We start from the raw sequence: 12703 nt of genomic DNA, 5'->3' as shown, positions 1-12703 counted from the left end.
ATATATATATAAAATTTAAAAACAAATTGTCCCCAATCCATTAATCAACACATGGGTTGCCACTAAAAATCATTTTGCGAACAGTGGCAAAGGTGACAAGGATTCTGGAGGTTTCTCAAATCTCCAGTGACAGGACCTCAGCACCAAACAAATTCAAGTTTAACCATTGCCCCTGTCCCAGGTGTGTCAACTAGGATAGGAAACCCTTCCAGTTCTGACCCTTCTGAGAAGCTGAGACTGGTTCTCCCAATTAGGAGGCATACATGGCAGGGGAGAGAGAATGTGCCCTGAGAGTTATACCTCCACCAGGGCCATGTTTCTTGCTCTAAATGAGTTTCATTCTATCAGAAAACACAGGAGTTTAGCGTGGCCGACTCATACACATAGCTTCACAAATTGGGTGGCAGTCTCCATTACCCTGAGCTGAGACTGAAGAGTCTCCATGAGCTCAGATGTTTGGGGCTATAATGCTCATGCTCCCTCATTCACTCACTAAACTCAGCTGCAGCACAGAGCGAGGCTGCCAGAATCAGGGGAATCGGAGTGCTCTCCTAGGCCGGCACTCAGAAACGTGATGAGATGTGGTGAGTAACAGAGGCACAGCACAGAAGGCCAATGTCCCTTGTCTGCTCGTACACGCAGCTAATTGTTTACTACGTCCTGTCCAGGAGGCACCTGGCCTGGGACTTGGTCCGTGGATTGTGTGTGGTTACAGCACTGTCTTTTTTAATCAAGGGCTCGTTCTGCCTGTACCTTCAAGTTCCTGTTTTCTGGTCCAGCAGCAAACCAGGACCATAACAAGCAGGCTGCAAAATGCTCAATGCTCTGAGATAAAGGAATGTCAGGAAAGTAAACAAATGTGCTCTCTCCTATCCTCTTTCCTTAAGGAAAGAAAGTAAGAGAGGAAGACTGAGACCTAAACACAGAAAATTTCCAACAACACTTATCTGGCCAGCTCCTGCCAAGGATCGCTGGCTTTGAAAACGCTCATCAGGCCTAAGTTCAGGGCAGCTTGTGTGCAACCCTGATCCGTGTGAAGCTGCCATCAGTGCCTTTTTCTTTTCTTTTCTTTTCTTTTCAGCTGTTTTCCAGCTGCCTGGAAGGGGATGGAGTGAAATGCAAAACACTCAGCGGCCTTGGCCAGGTGGGAGAAGCAGAGAAAGAGCAGTATTGTTTCTTTCCCAAATGTGTTTAAAAGAGAAAAAGCCTTTCCCTTAGGCGTGGGCTGCTGGGTTTCTCACAGAGCCTTAATGCAGAACCTTTGGAGATGGTTCTGGAAGAGGGGCGATGGGCACCAAGTCTGAATTACCGAAGGCCACGCATCACAAGGTCTCCAGCCATGGAGGTGGTAGTTCAAGGTCAGCTTCGTTTTACCAAGCGCACTGCATTCACCAAAGCCTAAAGCAGTCAATGTGTAGATAGAGAGAGTGAGGCACCAACACAGCTCAGTGCTCCTTCTGGTGTCCATCCTGGAGCCAGGAGAAGACTCTAGGCCTTTTGGGCTGCCAAGATGGACTAGCTCTCGAGCCCCCGGTCCCAAAAACAAATTGAGGGGGGTGAGGGGAAGATATTTTATACAAAACTTCTTGGTATTTGAGAGGTAAACTCTTCATGATCCATTCCCATGACCCATGTTTAGTCATTCGATAACTGGGAAGGCAGGGTTTTAATCCTGCTCCCTGCTGCGGTGTATATCAAAGTGGGGCCCTAGGTTAGAGTGAGACTGTCTCACCAAGAGCAGCCTCGCCTTGGCGCAGCTTTGCTAGTCTCCACTCATCACTCAGCAAAATATCTGCTGCTCCAATTCTTGCGAGTTCAATATCCATCTCTACATCTGTTCCCAGTGCCTACATGAAACATGTTTGGTTCATGGGCCAGTGAACGTGACAGCTTCAATGCCAAATCAGGAAGAAAGACATTTAAATAGTGTCAACAATATATAAATAAAATTTTTAAGAAAGTTTGTCATTAGAGAGGTTCAGTGCCCATCTTACTAAGTTTTTCATTAATGCTTACACATGTCTGGAAGCAAGAAATGGGCCTGCAGCCTGATCCCAGAGCCCCCACCCTTAACCATCCCACCAGCACCTGCTCCTCACAAGTCACATGGCTCCTTAAAAGTCAGTGCCCACCTGTATTTACTCTTTCTCATCAAAGAAGACAATTATTTCAGCATCTTTATCAACAGCCATAAATGATTGTGCTCCCAGGTTTGCAGGACCTGTGCTAGGCTCTGGGGTGCAGAGGTAAGAAGACAGGTCCACAGGCCTGACAGTAATTGCTGTCCAAATAGATGACCTGCTGTGCAAGGCAGCCTAGGCCAAAGGCACATGGGAGGCACAGGCAGAGCACCTCCCAGGAGGACTAGACCTTCTGGAAGACCTATGGGAGGCAGCCTGTGCCCTTAAAGAGGAGCGAGAGGCACCGATAAAGAACTGCACAGCAGCCCTCACTGGTTTGGCTCAGTGGATAGAGTGTCGGCCTGCGGACTGGATGGTCTCTGGTTTGATTCCAGTCAAGGGCATGTACTGGTTGTGGGCACATCCCCAGTGGGGGGTGTGCAGGAGGCAGCTGATCGATATTTTTTTCTCTCATCAATGTTTCTAACTCTCTATCCTTCTTTCTTCCTCTCTGTAAAAAATTAATAAAACATATTAATTTAAAAAAAGAACTGCACAGCAAAGGAGACATGTGATTGGTGTGGTGGTTTGAGGGTTTGAACAAAGGCAGCAGTTGGAGTGCAGCAGTGGACTGAGGAAATAAGGCAGACCATCAAGCAGATGAAAGAGTTTGCAGAGGACAGACCTGGGAGGTAAAGGCGAAAAGGCAAGTGAAGGCACAGCCTACCGAAGTCCTGCAAACCAGGCTTGCCTGCAACAAGTATAAACCAGATGGCACTTTATTAAACTTTCATCAACTTCCTATCAGCATTAATTCATGAAATCTTAGCGGCTGTTTCATTTCTTTGGGTTTTTTGTTTCTGGTGTTTTTACTGCCCATAGACTTTATAAAATTTGAGCTTGATATCAACAGCAATAAAAATTTAAAAAAAGAATGGATTACAGGTTGTGTAGCCGCTACTGAGGAATAGAATAGGAATTCCAAAGCCTTAATCACATGATTAAGCAGCAACACAACTCCCAAAAACAGGTCAATAAAAGACACAGTAATTGAATACTTTTCGTGACCACATGAGGCACTGATCCAATTCTAGCTCTATTTTGAGTTGGTGTTTTTCCTGACAGTTTGCTTTTTTAAACTGGTCACTTTATTCTGATCCTGAGAGAAATATCTATTGGAGTAGGCACCTCCCTTTTTCAGTATAAAAATAGTTTTCTTGAATTCCCAGAGAATTTTATAAGTCACCAGATGCTTATGTGGGTCCCATGTAATCAGCACTTCAATCTCCCAGGGTAAGTTACCTGTCAGGCTTGGGTCTCACACCCCCAGACCTATGGAGATTGTGCAAAGTCTTGATCAAAATCCCACCCTTTTCTCTAAACAGCCTATTGCTAAATATTTTGCCATTAATTTCTTTAAACTGTGAGAGCTTTGTGGGGTTTTCCAGACCACTTTTTATGCCATACTTACCCGAGGAAGAACATTTTACGCCCGTGTTCCGTGACTACCAACTGGTCAGAGCCAATGTTTACTGCTCTAAACGCTGTCTTTTTAATCCTCCACAACACCCCTAGGATACAAGAACCAGTATCCAGATTTGACAGCTGTGAAAGCAGGTTTAGAGGGATCAAGTATTTTGACCAAGCTCAAATTAACTAGTAATTGAGAAAGTTGGAATTGCAAATCCTACAATTACACTAGCAGAAAACTGCTCCGGCAGAGGTGGTCAATGGTGAAACAGTGAGTCTCAAGGCATGATTGAGGCTGCTTGCCTCAGAACCTCAGATTCCTATTAGAACTTCAGCTTCCTGATCCAGAATGTTTGGAGATGAAACACAGGCCAGGGCATCTCCATCCTTAAAGTAACTCCACAAGATTTTTGCTAGTACTGAGATCTGGGACATACTGGCAGAAGGCAAGGTCAGGGAATGGTATAGCTTGACTTTAAGAACCCGGGGGGCAAATATATGTAGGTAGTGGGAAGAAATGTAGGTTAGGGCCAGGAGCTGGGGGACTTTAAATGAGGAGGGAAAGGGACTCGAGAGAGGCAGCCTCGAGTTTTCACGTGTGTTGGAAAAAGAGACTGCTTTTGGTTCAGGAAAAAGATCACTAAATTGGGAGCCAATTGACTTGTCAATCAACAAACTCAGTTGCCTCATCTCACTTCCTCTGCAGACCAGACTTGGGTCCTGTTCCCAGTTCTGCCTCTAGCTTACTCTGTGACCCTGAGCTAATCACTTGACCTCTGGGGCTTCGTTGCAGCCTCAGTAAAATCAAGCAGTGGGGCCACGTGATTTTGAATGTGTCACCTGATGCCAAATTTGTTTTTCCCAGTTTCCCAGCTCTTCTTTCTGCTTGAAAGTCTCTATCAATGGTTCTAGCTCTTTCTCCTCCAGCAAGATTCGGGATGGATGTTTTGAAAGGCTCAGAAACTATATACACACTGTGAAGAAAAGTAGCTCAAGCCCAGATCTGGGTGGAGAGAGCGGGGCTCGGCAGAATGAGAGCCACCGTGGATGGCTGGATGGCAGCACAGTCATGGCACCCAAGGGCACCCCGCGCAGCAGCCCTCCCTGGGGGAGAACTTCCAAGTCTGTACTTCAATCAGGCCCTGACTTTGACAAAGCCCTCATCATCCACTATAATAGGCAGTGACGCTGTCACTGGGGATCCCTCTGGGTGGCTGAGAAAGCTGGAGAAGCTTGGCTTTGGGCCTGGGGCAGGCAGAGGACCAGGGCCTATGTCCTGCCAGTCCGGTTTAGACCTGGGAGAGGCCTGAGCTGATCGGGGTGGAACCTGGATTGAGTGGAAATGTACTGCAAGCCAAAGTAGCGATAAATCACTTTTCATTTCATGGAGAGGCCTGGAACCATACGTCCTCCTTGAAATGGAAGGGGAAAGTTCCTCCAAGTCCCTCCTAAATGACTTCGTTGAACACATATGAAAGGCATCGATCTCTAGCCAATCTCAACCCTCAACGTTGCCAAGGAGGTTTCACAGTCCAGCATCCAGTGCACCCAGTACTGACAGGAGGGCTGGCTACTGGAATTTGGAAGACAACTCTACTCACTCAGGGTAAAAAGTCAATTCCTCCTATATTAGTTTGCCAAGACTTCATAACAACGTACCACAAACTGGGCAGCTTAAAAGGCTGCAATTTATCACCTCACAGTTCTGGGAGCTAGAAGTCCAAGATCAAGGTGTGGGCAGGGTTGGTTCCTTCTGAGGCTGTGAGGGAGGAGCTGCTCCTGGCCTTCCTCCTGGACGTGTGGATGGCTGACTTCTCTCTGTCTCCACATCATCTTCCCTCTCTATGTGTCTCTGTGTCCAAATTCCCCACTCTTTTCACCCCTTGTCATAAGGACACCAATCCTATTGGCTCAGGGCCCGTGTTAATGGCTCCATTATAATTTGCTTTTTCTTTAGGGAGACAGAGTAAATGCATAACACCTGTTTTTTTTAAATACCTTCATGGTTCCAAAGAATTTTAATGTCTTAGGGGGGGGGGGGGGAGTGTTGAGGGAAGGGATTAAATTAGAGAGAGTAGAATAGGCTCCAGAAAAATCCTGTTGGGGGAAAAGGCCCTGTGTAACCTGCTGAGGGAGGGGGAGGTGCTGGGTTCCCCACAGAGTGTGATTTAGCAAACAGCTGGGCCAATGGGCTTCATCAGTGAGTGGCTCTGAAGTGCTGGGAGGGCCAGCTGAAGTGAGCAGGCTGCACAGGGACCCAGGGGCAGAACCTTCTACCACCTGGCACCACACATGCATCCTAGGTCCTCCCCACCCCTGTGAGGCCCCACCACCCCCCGCTTGGAGACAAGAAAATATAGGAGTCGAAATCTGAAAGACTGACTATTTACCCAAAACAAATGTTTCCCCAAAGGTGACTGCTTTAAACTGATAGAGACTTTTCAACCAGAAGAGTCTCAAATGCTTTAATTGGCAAGCTGAAACACTAGGAAGGTGTTTTCTTTCCTACCCATCTGGGTGAGGGTGCTGGAGCAAGATTAAATTCATTACAGAAAATTAGAAATTACTTTTTTTTTGCATCAACAATGAATAAGGTAAAACTGTCAACCCCATTCCTACTACAGAGGGAAAAGGAGTTAGAGAAACCATGTGAGGAAATGTTCTGGGGGAGCAGTGGAAATCTAACCCTTGAACAGAAGAGGGGATGAAATTAAAAAATGAGAAGAACACCCTGGATTGCTGGATGAGTGTCTGGGGACTGGGAACATCTGCACAGATGTTAGACTGCATTTTGATGTTCGTAAGAAGATACCTTCACTATTAACAAAAACTACCCTACGTAATGTCTCAATTATGTGGCCGTGAGACTACTGGCTGATCTCCCCCGTCCCCAACCCTCTTACAAGCACTGTCTGTGAAGCCCCACGTCCGCTGTGGGTTTCCATCTTGACCTCCCTTCCTGCCTCTGGATTGTAGTCATTCCCCTTTAATCTGTGCATTCTCTCTCCTAAGAACACACCCCTAAAGCACTCAAAAACAACCACACATTAAAAGCTTTCTCCAAATCACAGTCTATTGTTCAGAAAGGGAGCTTTCTATCAACAAGAAAGCTAAGCAGTCAACAGCTTTGGTGAAGTGATGAGATCAGGATTTGATGGTGGAGCTCATGCCAAATTTCAGCGGAGCCCCAGGGGCCTGAAGTGACTATGTATTTGCCTTGGCACTGGTGTCCTCAAGCCAGAGAGCACCATTTATGGAAAAGCAAATGGAAGCCACGGACAAGTGAGCCAGGAGAACAGGAGGCAGCTGTGAATCTATGAGCGGGCACTAAAGACTGTGCCCAAGGGCACTCACCTCCACGGGCACTCACTCGCCTCCACGGACATCACCGCCAAGGGAGTACAGCATAACAAACATCAACTCTCTACCTTATTTATACCTCCCATGTTTTCTCCCATTCTAACTGAAGGCTGAAAGCAACTTACCTAGTTCTGTGTTTGTGTTGTTGCTTACAGCTTGTGGGGGGGGGGGACTTCCTTTTTTATAGATGTGGACCTCGTGACTGGCAGGGCCACAGTCCCAGCCTCTCACTCCCACCTCCTCCTGTGTGCACCCCTTTTCCCTTCAGCCAAGGTCTTGCTGCTCAGCTCAGGGTCAGGCAGGACTCCTGTGGCAGTGGCTGTTAGGGTCTGCAGCCAGGATATCTGCTTCTAAGTGAATGTCTAGCCCACAACCACTGCCTTCGCCAGGGAGGAATGGAGGGAAGGAATGGGGAGGAAACTGGAACAGCAGAGAGCTGGAGGAGCAGAAGAGAGGAACCAAGGAAGAAGGGGCCCAAGGACAGTTTGCAGAATTCACACTGGTGCCCAGAGACAGCCTCGCCTCCAACATTGACTCTCAGTGTAAATGTTGTTGTATTCGTCTGTCTCTCCAGAGGAGCAACTCACAGGAGGAGAGTGGGACGTGTTCGTCTCTGGACCTTCAAGTCCTAGTGCTGTGGTCAATATGTGTTCCCCGCCGCCCCGGGCACCAGACACATCAGCTGGCCCTTTGTACGGAAAGTATGGTCTCAGGGTCCAACCAGGCAGTTCCGATGCTTCTGCTGCCACATGACAGACATAATCCTCCCAACCCTTCCACCCCCACTACCAGCTGTCATGAACTTCACCTTGACTGGGAGTGAAAGGGCAGGTCTACAGTGAGAGACAGGTCTTCTCGGAGTTTGCATGTGCAGAGGGCTCTCTCTGAGCCACCATCCCAGAACCCCTTTTCAGAGAGAAGTGCGGAGACCAAAGCCCCTCTTTGCTTTCCAGGAGAATCGCCTTTCATGTCTTGCATCTCCTGTTAATTAATAAGGGGACCCTAGGGCCTTACAAATGTAAATATTGGGCAGACTACTTCAGAAAACAAAGAATAAATTAAACTGGATAAGAAGGAGCAGGGTCAGGCCTTGGCAGGGAGCAGTTCCTGCAGAAATGCAACTCCTGCTTTCCTGTGAGAGACTCCTTGGTCCACCTCTGAAAGGGCCTCCTGGCCTCCGGGGCCACTCTCTGCTGTGGGCTGAGCTCCACCCACATGACAGCCACATCAGGTCACCACAACCCAGGGACGCAGGTGCAGCCAAGCAGGGAGCCCGCCAGCTCTCAGCAGTCCTGGGCCCATTGCAGGTGAGCTCTGTGACTGAGGGACCTTAGTATTCTCATCTGCAATGAAAGGACTGTGTGGAACCCATCATTCCAGGGCCTTTCAACACTGAAGTCCTAACACTGTAAAGCTGCAGGAGTAGACTTGTCATCATCAATCAGCTTTCTTTAAGGTGTCGACCGAGTAGGCCATGCTGTTTTATGTTCTAGGCCCTCGAAGACCCAGACCGCAGCAGCCACAGGGGCATCTCCTCTCCTCTCTTTTTCTCTTCTCTTCTTTCCTCTCTTCCTCCCTTTCTCTCTGTCATCTGAACCGGCCTTTCCTTCAGGACCCAGAAAAGGGACTGAGTCCTCCCTAAACTCTCATAGCTCTTCCCACCTCTGCCTCTCCATTGTCACTTAGCAGCAATCCCCTCAGCTTACTATTCAGAAATGACCCTTTAGCACCTTGCTACTCAAATTGCGGTCCCCAGACCAGCAGCCTCAGCAGAACCTGGGAGTTTGTTAGAAATACAGGCTCCTCCTCGGACCTACTGAATCAGAATGTGCATTTCAGCAAGATTCCCAGGTGACTGTTACAGACAATAACGTTTGAGGAGCACTGATTTACTAGACTTGCTGTCACACTGGGCATACATGAATCACCTGGGGAGTTTTAACAACTAATGATACCCAGGTCCCACCTCTCAAAATTCTGATTTAATCGGTATGGGACATGATGTAGACACTGAGGGTTTTAAGATCTCCTCATATGATTCTATCAGGGAGAAGATCCTGAAAGCTACTGCTTTAGCATATCTCCAATTGGATCTTCATTCATTCAATTTCCAGTTACTGAGCAAAACAATAATCAGCTCTCTTTCAGTTATGAATAGATTTTAAATCCATGTTCAGTGCTGATAATTCTAATGAGTCCCAAGTGTATATCGGATATCATCATGGAGCTGGCAGGTCTAGGAAAGGAGGCAACAGCCACAAGCCCAGCCCAGAAACTGTCAGCTTTTCAACCACAGCTTGGAATCGCCTTAAAGGGCAGAGCAAGGACCTCTCATGTCATATCTGGATGGGGACAGATGAATTTCAGGGACAACTCAGGCAGATGCCCGGCCCAAAGGCTCATTGTTGCTCCTGGTTACGGATCTATAACTCCTTGCAGAGGCTCTGAGCTCTTTTCCTCCCTTTGGATCAAGGCCCAGTGGGTGAAGCCTTTAGATCAGCGGTTCTCAACCTGTGGGTCCCGACCCCTTTGGGGGTCAAACAACCCTTTCACAGGGGTCACCTAAGGCCATCGGAAAACACATATATAATTACATATTGTTTTTGTGATTAATCACTATGCTTTAATTATGTTCAATTTGTAACAATGAAAATACATCCTGCATATCAGATATTTACATTCCGATTCATAACAGTAGCAAAATTACAGTTATGAAGTAGCAACGAAAATGATTTTATGGTTGGGGGTCACCACAACATGAGGAACTGCATTAAAGGGTCACGGCATTAGGAAGGTTGAGAACCACTGCTTTAGATGAACACCCTAATACCAACAAGCTCTAATCACATGAGCACAGTCCAACCTGGGCCCTGTCCAAGAATGACACCACCAACTGGCAAGAGGCAGAGGTAGCCAGACGCCATCTATGGAGGAACAAGCCCAGGGAAGCTGGCCAGTGGGACTCTGCTTACATCACAGAAAAGTCAAGAAGGAAGATAGGAAGGCCCAGCTCCGGGCTTTCTGAACATGAGGCATGACTGGGCCAAAGGATTCCCCTCATTTCTCAAGGAATGGGCTGCCTGACTAAGTCTTTACAGATTATTGGACCTTAGTAGGCTTAATCCTTTATATGGAAAACTGGCTTACACTGAGATCTGAATTATTTAATTTATGTATAAAGAGAATCTGACAACCCCAAAATGGATATCCAAAGGAATAGTACAATGTGTCCATAGTAATCCTTTTTAAAAATACAGCTACTCACCTGCCAGGTACACTTGAGTAAAAGAAGAGAGGCAATGCCTCAGTGCAGCTGTTTGGCCTTAAATATGTCACCTCTCTAATCTGGGCCTCAGTTTCTCCATATGTAAACTAAAAGGACTCAGTTGGGTGATTTCTAACTTCCCATTTACACTTTCTATGTCCTATCTAAAGGCTGAGGCTTACATTTCAAAGCCTTGCACTAACTGCTATAATCACAAGGTTTGATGACACGGCTCCTCATTGTTGGGGCTTGGTCCATATTGCCACCAACTAGGAATGTGTAGAAAGTTCCAGAGATGCTATCAAAGGACATGATACAGGCAGGATGGGGTACTGCCTGCCCCGACCAGAAGCTCTTATGGTTCTTGTCTTGTTTCATTTCCTTCAGCAGCAAAGATGAATGAATTCTTTGAGCCTATTCCATCAGGCTGTTACTCTACCTCTCCACCAAAAATGCCCTTTCCAAGGTCACTGGTAACTCCACACTGTTAGAACCAGTGGAACAGCTTATCATCATCTTACTACACCTGTCAGCATCATTCTTCCCTCATCCTTGAAATGAAATTCTTTCTCCTTTTGGCTTCCAGGACACCCCCTACCCACAACACACACACACACACACTCACTCACTCATGCCTGGTTTTCCTCCTACCTCTCTCGCTGTTCCTACTGGTTTCTCCCTCCCCAATGACTACTGTTACAGGGCCCTCAGTCTCTCAAGCTCTTCTTTTTCCTTTCTATAACCACTCCCCTGGTGATCTCACCAGTCTTGTGACTTTAACACCACTAATGTTTCACAACATTACGTTTCCAGCCTGACCTCTCACCGCGACCGGATGCCAAGGAAGCCTGGATGGTTGGAAATGTTCTAGATAAAGCACTTGTTTTCCTAATACAGTATGGATAGAAACTACCCCAAGGCTAATTGGTTTTTTTAAGGCTTTCTTTGCAGAAGATGGATATTTGCTGCTTACTAAATAGGCAGTGTATTTTTCAAAAGTCATAGAAACTTAAGAGGAACAAGGCAATAGTCTACAGATAGTTGGTCATGTCTCAGGCACATTTATCCCTTAATTTATTCTGAGCACAGGAAGACTATGCCCATGAACCTGAGGGAACCATTCTTTTAGGAGGAGATCTTGTCCCTGGGGTACCTCTGACTCAGCATTATGAGGAGTAGGATGTCTACTAACCATGTTTTCCAAATAAGTGAATGAAACAAAGAAGGCAAAACTCTGTACTTGCAAATTAACCAAAAAGCCCATTAAGAGGCAATGATAGATATTCAGCAATTAAATTTTGAGTGCCAACTGTATGCAAGAATCATGGTAGGTTCTGCAGGGCTGCAAAGTTAAGGTCACATCCTTCCCCAGCCGATGTGTCACCAAGGCTCTAAAATCCTTGCCACAGGTCTAAGTGTCCCAGGATAAATGGGCCAGGCTGTCACACTCTGAGAAACCAAAATACCTTGCTCTGAGCCACCTTCTCAGTCCTCTGAGCTCTTTTGCCACCACACAGGCCTATTTGTCCTTACTTGTCTGAACACATACGGTTTTTTTCTTTTTAATTTGCAGACTTTGAAAAACAAATAGGTGAGTGAGCACAGAGCAAAGACTTTAGTCTGGAAACTGTGCCTCAGAAGCCCCTTTCTCGCTCATCCCTGCTTTCCCAGGACTGAGGAGAGGTAGGAACAGACTTGAAGGAGGTGGCCACGCTCTCAAGAACATTAGCCTTGGATTTGATAACATCCCAATAAAGCCCCAAAGCTATCACCTTTGGGTGGGTCTCTGAAACGTGGAATTCATTCAACAGGATGTCAATCAACAGCCTCCTAATGCTCTCTTGCCTTCCAAGCCGCACTGTACACAAAGGTGAAGAACAATCCATGCACTGAGGCACGAGTTCCTTCCAGTCGGAGGATGAGCAATGCCTGCCCACACAGTCTGCAGTATTATCAGCAAGAACTAACAGAGGGGTCTGTTGTCCCTCCTCCAGGCAGGCAGCGTCGGGGAGCTTCCCACCTCTGACCCGGAGGCCGAGCCAGGCCTCGGCAGAAATCCCGGGAGAGGACGGGCCTTCCTCACCTCCTGCTTCCTGTGCTAAGATCCCATCGGAATGAAAGGTTGTAAAAGCCCTTTCATAAGGGGACTGGCAAAGCTTACCTTTATTTTTTATCATCTCTACATTTCATCATCCTTTTACAATCACAAAACTGAGTAGGAAAAACGCCAGGAGCTATTTTGTTTATCTGCTGTCCTGTTTAGCAACCAGGCTGCTGCATTTCCAGTCCCCCCAACTCCCCTATTTGGAAATGGACACTAGAAATGTTCCCTACTTATGAGTGAAGCTGCAGAAACCTCAGCCTGTTTTCAATTACCCTGTTGTATGTCGCATGGTTACATCCCTTGTCGAGTGGAAGGAAAACAATAGCTAATGCATTCCAACTCCAATGTGGCTCTGTCCCTCTGAAGGCAGCTGACATACATTCC

This window comes from Myotis davidii, unplaced genomic scaffold (assembly GCF_000327345.1).
Source record: "Myotis davidii unplaced genomic scaffold, ASM32734v1 scaffold46, whole genome shotgun sequence".
NCBI lineage: Eukaryota > Metazoa > Chordata > Mammalia > Chiroptera > Vespertilionidae > Myotis > Myotis davidii.
Note: the sequence above shows the minus strand (reverse complement) of the source record.